The following is an 11,495-nucleotide window of genomic DNA, read 5'->3' as shown; positions in this document are numbered from 1 at the left end:
TTCAAATCAATAGGCCACATTGGAAAAGTTAATATGGCGGGATCTACACCGCCAAAATGGGGCATGGTGGTGGCGATTCTAGGGTTAGGGAGCGTGCACCATTCGCATGCTCCCTAACCATAGGACATACTCTGTATGTCAAAATGGCGCCACCCTGTCTACATGGGTGCCACCATTTTGACGTGATGGATGCGCTGCAACCAAACAACGTGGGCGGGCATCACATCATGGCACTGCTGTAGGGTGCTTGTGGCGCCTTTTCAGCGGTGCCGAAAGGAGCTCCATTTCAGAGCTCCTTCCGCCGCGTGTATCGATGGTGCAGCCTTTAAACGGCCGTGCCAGCTATACAGAGAGAAAGGGCCCGAGCAGCCCCTTTCTCCCTTTCCCTGCCGCTGTCGGGGTGTCCTTGGGGCATGAAGCCCCAAGGATACCCTTTCCAGACCGCAGGGAAGCGGCATTTTGCCGCTTCCCTGAGGCCTGGAAAAGCAGCGGATCGGGGCCTCTGGGGCTGCCACTGTGGCAGCTCAGGCCTGATCCGTCGGGGGAATAGGCGGTCTGTACCCCGCCTATATATATATTTCCCTAAGCAAGTATTTGTACTGTAATCCTTCTTATGCTTATGATTTAGTAGAAATTACTCAATCTCCCTCACGCTGTTTTAAGTAAACTAAGCTTCCAATAATATCATAAAACCACTGTCAAAAGTGCAACTGAAGTTGCTAGACCGATGAACTACTGAGCAGCTGTTCAGAAACATCTTCCTCTTCCATTAGGTATATTTATTGCAGGAAGGAAGAAGAAAGGGAATACCCTGTATAGAACAATGCAAGGTCGGGTAACAAAGTGCAGGTAAGGATTATGTTTCTGATTGGATTTATGTAACCCTGATTGCTGAGCCAGAGGTTAGATTTAGAGCCCAAGAGCATCCTCTCTCTTATGCTGTGCCTACTTTCTCTGATCCCTTCACCCAGGAAACTAAAAGCAACAATAGAAGGGACTCTAAGCATATACCCATTGTTGCTGTGTGCCTTCAATTCATTTCTGAGTTATGGAGACAATAATACAAACCCATTACAGGGTTTTCTGGGCAAGATTTATTCAGAGGGTGCTTGCCTTTGCCTTCCCACAAGGCTGAAAGCATACGGCTTGCCCAAGGTAACCCAGAAGGGTTCAGTGGCTGAGTGGGGATCTAACCCTGGTCTCCAAAGTTACTACACCACACTTGCTTTCAGTGTCTGCTTTGCTAAACACAAGCAATGGTAATGCCACACATTCAAAGAAACTTTTAAAAAAAATAGCACATGCAAAAGTTGTGCACAGTTGACTTGGGTTTTTCCAACCCACATTCCAACAAATATGAGGGCTTCTTCTCTAGAAATCCCTCCTTGGCCACCAACTCTGGCATCATCTGGTGATCCCACCATTGTGGCTAAAAGTGGGGTTTCTATTCCTTAACCCAACCAATGTGAAGACTGCCACAGTGCTAAATGCAGTCACCAAGAGTAAGGGCTCTCTTTGATCCCCACCTTTGCCACAATGTAAAGACTTCTTCTTGTCCCCCTTGTACGACTGTGGGGACCATCTAAATGTCCTCAAGGTCCCTAGCAGAATTTAGGCAACTTCTATCTATATTCAATGTTATCACTGTAGGCACCTTTTCAGAATTCAGTCTTTCATACAAATAGCGTTCCTGGAGGCCAAAATAGTATATAAACAAAAACAGTCTTTTTTTTTTTTTTACAGAAGTTAAACATAACGCAAAGCAGAATAATTATTTATTACATTTAAAATACCACACTCTCTCTCACGCACTCTTCCCTAGCTAACTCGTTGTTGTTGTTGTTGTTGTTGTTGTGTGCCTTCAAGTCATTTCCAACTTTTGGCAACCCTAAAGTGATCCTATATCATAGGGTTTTCTGGGGCTGAGAGTTAGTGACTCACCAAAGATCAGCTAATGGGTTTCCATGGCCAAGATGGGATTCAAACCCTGGTCTCCAGAATTGTAGTTCAGCGCTCAAGCCACTACATCATGCTGGCTCTCCTACCTAACTCAGACCCTTTAAAACCATGACAGTGGGTCCTTGGTATCCACTGGGATTTGGTTCCAGGACCTCCTGTGGATACCAAAATCCATGGATGTTCAAGTCCCATTATATACAATGGCTTAATAAAACGATCTCCCTTATATAATGAGGCTAAATCAAGGTTTGCTTTTTAGAATTTATATAATTTTTGAATATTTTCAAGCTGTGGATGCTTGAATCTATGGATAAAGAATCTGTGGTCACAGAAGGCCGACTGGAATTTATTCCTAAACATGACCGAGTCTTAATCATACATTTTCCACATCCTTTTACATAGACAAACCATACGGCTCACTAATTCCAATTGTGTCACTAAACTAATCTACCATATACTCATGTACAAGTCGACCTCATGTATAAGTCGAGGGAAGGTTTCAGGGTCAAAATCCTGGATTTTGATAGGACCCATGGATAAGTTGAGGGCAAAACTTAGGGAGCTATAAGGAAGGATGGAAAGGGGGAAATACCACTTTCATCCCTTCTTCTCCTTCTCTGGACCTCTCCCAACCGATTCCCAGGTGCTGGAGGAGAGGTTTTAACATCGGATTGAGAAAGGGAAGCAAATGGTTTTAAATGGAGAGTTGTTTCCATAGGAAGCCAGGTCTTGCAAAATGGACTGGAGAGATGGTTTTAAATGGAGAGTTGTTACTTGTTTCCATAGGATGCTGGGTTGTGCAAAATGGACTCGAGGGGGAAGTAATTGGTGTTAAATGGAGATTGGGGCATCAGGCTTGCTTGCTTTAGGAACTTTCTAAGCACTACTGCTGTATTGACCCTTATATAAGTCTACCCAGAACTTTAGGGTCAATTTCTCGACTTATAGTTGAGTATATACGGTAACAACAGTCTAAATGCCACCCTCCAATTGTTGTTCACTAACCTTATACAAATCTCAATCATTCCACTAATCAGTATTCACTCCAATATTCCATTCTCTTCTCTCTCTCAACAAACATCCAATAAATCAAACAACATTTTCCAATAAGAGTCCATGCCATCGCATGAACAAACTATGCTGCTGAGTTCTACTCATAGTTCTCATGGGTTGAAAGTTTAACCAAATGTCTTATTTGCAGCTTTAGGGATGGGGAGGGGAATCTCCAAACTGACTTAGGCCCTTATCACACGTAGGGGGTTTGCAGCTCAGATCTGCAGTCACTCCTGTTCTAGCAACGTGAAAAGTGATTTTTTTCACACCAGATTCAGAGTCACTCCTATCTAGCAATGCGAATTCACGTTAAAACATGATGTTTTACCACACCTGGTTGCCTTTCCGAATGGAGGGGAAAGCAGTCTCAGTTCGATTCCAAGCAAGTCCCATGATGCAGTTTCAAGCAAAGTAGAGTGAGTGCATATTGTATTATCACACCAGGACATACCATGCGGATTTAACTTGCTTCGAATTGGGTCCCTTGCGCATGCTCAGTGGGGGTCTGAATGCATCCTGAACCTTTGCACTTCAGGGGTGAAGAAGGGAGCCTGGTTCCACTTTCATGTGAATGCTAGCCTCATTAGCTTTACAAAGAGAGCCAGCAACCAGGGTCCATATCCCCACTTGGCCATAGAAACCCACTAGGTGACCTTAGGCAAATTAGATCTCTCAGCCTCAGATGAAAGTGAAATCCATAACCCCCTCTGAACAAATATTGCTAAGAAAACCCTGTGATAGGTTCACCTTAGGGTAATCATAGGCTGGAAATGACCTGAAGGCACACAGCAACAACAGGAACAAGCAGCTTTACAAAAGACCTGCTCAAGCTGGTGGTGAAACCTGCTGGTGCTGGCTTATTCATATAGATCAACAGTATGTGAGCATTTTAGGGACTCTCATTAGGGTTATGGCTATTGGACTGTCATGATTTAAAATACACACTGCTTATAATGCCTTCACAGCATTTATGTTGTCAGGTCTTAAAGCAAATGCCTTACAGCTTCCACTAAGAAATGGTGCCAGTCTAGCATGAAACTTCTTTCTCAGATATAGTCAGAAGACTTACAGTCATAATGCTGATATTGCTGATTTCCTTAGTTTTCTCCACATTAAAATAAAATAAAAACCTCCTGCAATTAAACATTTAAATTAAGAATAAGCCACACAAAGCTATGCAGGTTCCAAAAATCTATAAAGGTAAATTTCCTACTTTTAAATGGCTATAGTTTTAGGGCTTAGCATTTCCCTGCTTTTCCATTTAGGAAAAGTTTAACATTAAAATAAGCATTAATGTTAAGTTTTAAAATAAGAGAAGTGGGGGATACTGGCGTCTTGGTTGGTGTATCTAGAAACAGCAGTTACTAAAACTGAGAATAGATTTTTCATTTGCTCATTCTGCCTTCTGAAGTAGGAAGAAAGCATATTGATCCTAACTCCCGCAGGACATGAAACCTCCCCACCATTAAGAAGAGAATTCCATTTTGTCCCAGTTAACCTTAAATATTTCATGGGCATCCTTGTTACTTCTCACTTGACTGGAATCAATTAACTTCCTTGTCAGAAATTGCATATTATTATTATTATTTTAAAAGATCTTGTTAGGGCTATTCCATTTGATTAATGCTGATGGCTGGAGATTCCTCAAGAGAGATAAGACTTTGCGGAAGAACACTGTCTGAATGACCAGGTGAAAACTGTAACTTGTTCAAGTAGCATATATAAGTTCTTACTGTGCTAGCACATTGACCATGGTATAACAAATATCTAGAATATTAGATGTGGAAATAAGAAACCTTTGTCCTGGCTCTGTAGGTCTATACATGCTTAGTGAAATATGTTCACTGAGGTTGTTGTTGTTGTGTGCCTTCAAGTCATTTTCAATTTATGGCGACCCTCAGGTGAATGTATCATGGGGTTTCCCTGGTAAGATTTCTTCAGAGGAGATTTGACATTGCCTTCTTCTGAGGCTGGGAGAATGTGAATATAATGGGGCTTATTTCCAGATATGTGAGTATCGAGTCAGGCAGGGTGATTCTGGACAAGTGAGCAACAATGAGTCCACTCTCTACATCATAGAACTGCTGAGAAACTAAAAAGTTGCTATGAATTATTTGCAAGGGCTAAAATCCATGGGAATATTTCCCTGCACTACTCAAGACCACTTACCCATTTCACAAGGCTTACCACTCCCTTCTGTATCATTTTCAGGAGCTGCCATTCGGGGAAATGAAGCTGAACAGTTCACTTTCATCAGCCCAGTTGTACACATGTAAATCTGTGTGCAGATAGCAAAGTAGACATGCTCATGGGAATTACGTCTTTAACAGAAACTTTGGTTCCAGTGGTAGAAATAACATGGAAAGAACAGTGATAGGTTCCTACAGAACAGAAAAGAAGAGCAACTCAATGTGTTTCAGCAAGCTTGTTATTCAAAATTAACATCATGCATATGTTAAATAGGGGGGGAAAAAAACAAGTCAGGTCAGCCTAGTGTAAGTAAACAAAAACATCTTCTAGAGATCACCTGAAAGCCTCTTCCAAAATCCATCCTGGGATGATTTCTTTCTTTCAATACCCTCCAGTTTTCTCATGATTTCCATTTTGGTGGCAAAGTTGTAAGCTGTGTGTTTTTTCAACATGCCAGGGGAGCTGGTAAGGCAGGCTAATCTGCTTTCCTATTTTCTTTGTTTTGCACTTTATACATGCACAATATATGATTCTGGAAGCAGCTGTTTGCCTTGCCTGTTGTACATAAGCACACACAGCTACAGTTGGATAACTTAGAGTAGAACCCATTCCTTCCCTTGCCAAGCTTTATTGCTTTGTTTACTGCAGACACACTGTTCCAACTGAACACTGAAAGTGTCCAGCCCTTGGTTTGCCTTCCAATGGTTTCAGCCTGATTGTAAGTGCCAGGGATTAGCTGATGCCAGGGCCATTATCAGATACAGTAATAGCCACCATGGTTGCAAGCTTCCCAAATTAAGACACTGGAGATCTCAAAGGGCTGTTTCATACAACACCTTTCTTATCTTCAGTGTTATAAGAGTTGTCAGATGTAAGTTAACAAGTTAGGGCTTGATCCAGATAAGTCAGAAGTACTATGGGTCCGTACAAGTGCTGGCTTGGGAGTACAACCTTCTTGGGACAAGAGTGAACTCCTCCTGAAAAAGCAGGTAGTAGTCTATGGATGCTCCTGAAGAGCCAGCAAACTGCTGTAGCTAGGTGTGCCGTTGCCCAGCTCTACAATTCCTAGAGTGAGCAGATCTGGCCACAGTTACAAATGCCTCAGTTACATCCCGATCAGACTACTTGCAGTGAAACCCATATGGAGCTGTCCTTGGAAAGTGTTCAGAAAGTGCTGTAGCCAAGATAATTTTTAATGCTGGCTTCCCACATCTTGAATGAGATGATTTCCTCATGTCAGATTTCTGCTGTTTATCCCATCCCAAAGAGACACAGATTATAGCCCACATCTCCAGATGACTTCAGCCAGCAGATTTATGTTGAGAACAAGGAAGACAAATTATGAGACTGCAGAACACATAAAAAATTTCCCAGGGCAAAATAGTATTCTTCCAGCATCACCTCCTGGAAGTGGCCATCTGAGTACAAAAGCAGCCACTGAAATACATGCATGCAATCCCCATCTCAGTTCCTCCAGAAGGATATAAAATTCATTTACACCAAAAAGAGGCCCCAGAGAACTAACCAGCCCCTGTTCTTCTCTCAACATAGGCCACCCATCAGAGAAACCAAATGTTTGATTACCAAAAGCTAGCCAGAAATCAAATGACATTCATATCAGAAAATGACCCCCACAAGTAATGCCTGCAGTTACCCAGCAACCTAACTCAAGCATGTTCTCCAAAAAGTGCATATATGTCACCAGTGGATAATTGGTGTTATTGTGACATGTGTTGGGCACCACAATTCAAAAAGGATGTTGGCAAGCTGGAGCTTATTCAGAGGAGGGAGACCAAAATGATGAAGGCTCTGGAAACTATTTTTTATGAGGCGAGACTTAGAGAGCAGGGTATGTTTACTCTGAAGAAGAAAAGGTTAAGGGGTAACATGATAACCGTGTTTAGATATTTGAAGGGATATCATATTGAGGACAGAACAAGCTGTTGCTCCAGAAAGTAGGACACAGAGCAATGGATTCAAGCTACAGGAAAAGAGATTCCATCTATACATTAGGAGAAAATTCCTGATAGTAAGAGCTGTTCAATAGTGGAACATGCTCCCTCAAAGACTGGTGGAGTCTCCTTCTTTGGAAGTCTTCAGAGGCTGGATGGCCATCTGTCGGGGGATTTTGACTGTGAGTTCCTGCATGGCAGGGGTTGGACAAGATGGCCCTTACGGTCTCCTCCAAGTCTATTATTTTATGTGTGGAAAGATTTATTTTAGAGTACAGTTCTTTCAGGGCAACTAGATCAACTGTTTCATGCTTGATGTTGTCATCCTGGATGGGCAGGGATCAAGCAAACCGGTGGCAGTCTACACTCTCCAAATGCTTCCATATTTTCCAGACTCTGCAGTTCAAAACAATCCCACAACATGGGGCTAGATGACTTTCTATCCATCATCTTAAACATCATCACCTTAAATAATTTATATTTATATTCTGCCTTTTCTCCAAGAGGGGTGGCTATGAATGTATTCTTGAGTCCTAAGGGTGCAACTCCAGGTGAATGGATGTACTCAGCAGCATATCTGCAAGCAAGAGAAACGTTCTCTTTCTGCAATGGATGCAAGTGATTTTATTCTCCAGGGCCAAAGAAGCCCTGCAAAGCATTTATAATATTACGTTGCTGGCTAAAGTGGAGAAGCCCATATACCAGCTGAAAAAGTTCCCCTGGATGGCACTGCAAGGATGTGGTAGTGATGTTGGAGAAGCATTATTTTGTGAGCTCTGACCCAAACAGAAACATCTATTTTAGGATGCTACAGAAGTGTTTACAGCAATACAGTCTGTTTTTCTCCAAAGCTGATGCTCCTGAAACGTTTCCTGATTCCTGTAGCCATTGCTTTGAGAACAAAGAACAGACAACTCATGGCGTTTCTTTGAAGCTAAATTTATCTTTTCAAATATTCATCACATTGGTAGCTCTTTCTGAAAGTGCTGGGTGGCAGTAGGAAAGAGTGGGGAGGACTTAAAGGAGCTATAGAGCACTGACAGCTAACATTCCTATGCTCAGTTGGCACTTCTGGTGCATCCATGCCAGTTCAGCCCAGCTGAGCAGATCCATCTTTGTAGCACACATTTAAAGCCAATGAAATACGGGTTTTCCTTAGGAAGCACTGTTTTTTAAAAACTTCTGTCATAGGGCCCTTTGAAACCCAGTGTGGCGGACTATGATTTTGAATCTCAACTCAGCCATGTAAATCCACTGGGCAAGTCACACCCTCTCAGCCTCAGAAGATGGCAATGGCAAGAAACTTGCCATGACAGGTTCACCTTAGGGTTGCCATAAGTCGGAAACGAAGGCACAGAACACAACAAACAGGACCGTTTAGTCTAAATTTATTCCCCCATTAAAGAGAGAGGTTTTCTGCACAGTAAACAAAGGCTAGAAAGGAAATTTATTAAAAATGTTGTTGCATGGTTGAATTTGGTAAAATCCTATGATATATAGGACCTGAACAGACAGGCCAAAAATAAAGCTGCTTCTGGTCACTTTGGAGATAGCCTTTTTAAATGATGCATGCATCTTAAGAGGCCAGAAGTCATGCCAAAGCCATGCTCCAATCCTAAGGACTGGAGCGCAGCTTTGGCGCAGCTTCTGGCCTCTTAAGATGCACATGGCACTTAAACAGCATACCTCCAAAGTTACCCAAAGCAGCATTATTTTGGCCTGTCTGTTTGGGCCCCTACTCAAAGGCTTCCTGCACAAATTTGAAGGTGGGGCCAAAAATCTATTTAACCCAACTCCTTACTTAAAGACAAGAATCAGTCATCCCTTCAGCCGTATCTCTGTGATCACAATACATGGCTAGGAGAAGGTAGCTGATCAAAAAGCAAACATCTAGCAATAAATCAACTCATTAAATCAATCATGGCAGTCTATGGGAGGGACGGTGGCAGGGAGCCCCAAGGCAGAAGAACACCACAAATATAGGTACATGTGTCTGTAGGGCACCGCCTGTCTTTTTCTTCTTCTTTTGACCACACCCCGAACAATATGAGCTTTGAACTAATTCCAGGTATGATTACTGAGCTGCAAGGGAATTTAAAAATGTGACATTAATTAGGAAACTGTGTCATTTAAGGACAGACCTTGCAACAAAAGTGACATCCATTGCTTTCTTCTGTTTTGTGGTTTAGTGTGCAGAGAAGCCTGAGCCTGTGTGAATCTGGATTCAAGTCTGGCATCTGTCCTAGATTTATTATGCAACCTTGAGCAACGTTTACGTTCACAGCCTCAGTTTTTCGGTTCTGTACAACAGGAAACATACTCACCAGCTTCATAAGCTACAGTTATTTATCCAGGGATTTTAGGGCCAGTTTTAAGGCCCTAAAATCTCACAGAGAGGCTTGCAAAAAGCACACAATAAAACAATAACAAAACTTTTGATGAATTCAAGCCTCTTAAACTGCTGTTTTAAAAGGTTTGCTCTTTTGTTGGAATTTGGTTTAAAAACAGCAACAGCAGCAGCAGCAGCTTGTAGTCAATAAATAGACCAGATCTAACATAAAAACCATTAACAATTTAGAGCAGACAAAATCAATAGCAAAAACATACCATTAAAACCTTGAGAAAAATAGTCCCCAAACAAAATGAGACTTTTGAGCTCATCTGAAGGCGTCCACTGCAGGGACCATACAGAAAGCGATAAGAGCAGAGATCCATAGACATGGGGCCAACATAAAGTAGGCTATAAAGCAGTCTGCTTCTGTAGTTTTTATTAACTCTCTTGAAGGGAGAATTTCAGTAGATGCTGCTTCTCCCACAACTGTAGCTATGAAATGAGGGTGGAAAATGCATAGAAGCACTCATCTGCATCTAGCATATCTTTATTATACTATACATTTATACAATTTGCAATCACCTTATCAGAAGGATCCTATGGTCCACCTCTTTATTCAGCGAGCTCTTTCCATCATTCACAGACTTAGGAGTTTATCACAATGGGGCTAATTTTGACATTAAAGTGCATTTAAAGCATCCCGCAAATAAAGCAGGAATGGCAAGTAATCGCGTGAGTATCACATGCAATTGCTCAAATAAAATGATATTGGAACCGCATTGTCACTGAAATGCCAAAAGTAAAAAGATGTGCATTAATGCTTCTTTGTGACCACTTTAATGCTGGGTTTTGACTGACGTCGTGTGAAATTGTTACACATAATGATGAGGGGTTTTCCCGGGATATTCACGGGATAAACTCCTGATTTCCTCTGTGTGATAAACTCCTTAGATTGGAAAGTGTAGGTTGCTTATGCACAACAATAATTTTGTATTTACTATTAGCTTCCCTGAGTAAGATTTTTTTGAATGAGAAAAGGCAGGGTGTTCATTTATTCAAGAGAAATGAGAAAACAAAATCCTTAATACCTAATCTAGTCCAGTCCAATTTGTTAGTCTCTTTTCCTAATAATTCCTTGGGTTATGAAACAATTTCCTCTACAGTTCAACCTCTTCCCTCATTAATTCATTCCTCGTGTGGCATGAGTTTCTAATTATTTGTCCACTTCTTGGGAACTAGCAAAGAGCTTGCTGAGAAATGAGGCACAGAGGAGAGGGCTGTGAAAGTATAATACATGCCAAATCCACAAAATAGTGGTACCTTTATTGAACCAACCAAAACGTGCAAGAAACATGTCACAAGCTTTCAAAGCTCCACTGGCTTCTTCATCAGGAAAAGATGGTATGCTTTTTAACACCTTTGCGTGATGGAGAATCCGGTGGATCTCTGAAAGCTTGCATCATTTATTTTGTGCATTTCCGTTGGGCCCATAAAAATATCACTGTTTTATCAATTTTGGATATTATTGCACTTTGCTACAGCCCTAACACATCTACCCTGGCTATATTTTGTAGAGGAGAGGAAGGAAATGAGGGTGGAGGGGAAGAGATAATATTTTATAGGTCTGAAGCCAACTCAGAAGGGCTGGTAAGCAAGAGCAGTTATAGACAGATGAGGTTTGAGATTGTGTCCCTTCATACAGGTCAGTGGGCCCTTGGTATATCTGCTGGTGGTCGCAAGACATGAATTGGCACAAGCTTCTTTTACAGCCATCAAATGAGGATCACCATGCCCTTTGGGAGGAAATTCTATGCCTGGATTATTACGTATTACGTGAAGAAATTATTTTGTCTATCTTTAATCTGCTGCCAAGCAATGTAACTGGGCCATCCCTGTCCATTTTCATCCATTCCTTCATTTGTTGCTTAAACATTTAAAAGCCTCATCCAGCAACAATAAAACATATACTAAAACCAATATACACTGTCTGCATTACCCATATTAGTAAA

This window comes from Sceloporus undulatus, chromosome 1 (genome assembly GCF_019175285.1).
Source record: "Sceloporus undulatus isolate JIND9_A2432 ecotype Alabama chromosome 1, SceUnd_v1.1, whole genome shotgun sequence".
In the NCBI taxonomy this organism is placed as follows: domain Eukaryota; kingdom Metazoa; phylum Chordata; class Lepidosauria; order Squamata; family Phrynosomatidae; genus Sceloporus; species Sceloporus undulatus.
The sequence above is the reverse complement of the archived record's forward strand: the minus strand, read 5'-3'. Positions refer to the sequence as shown.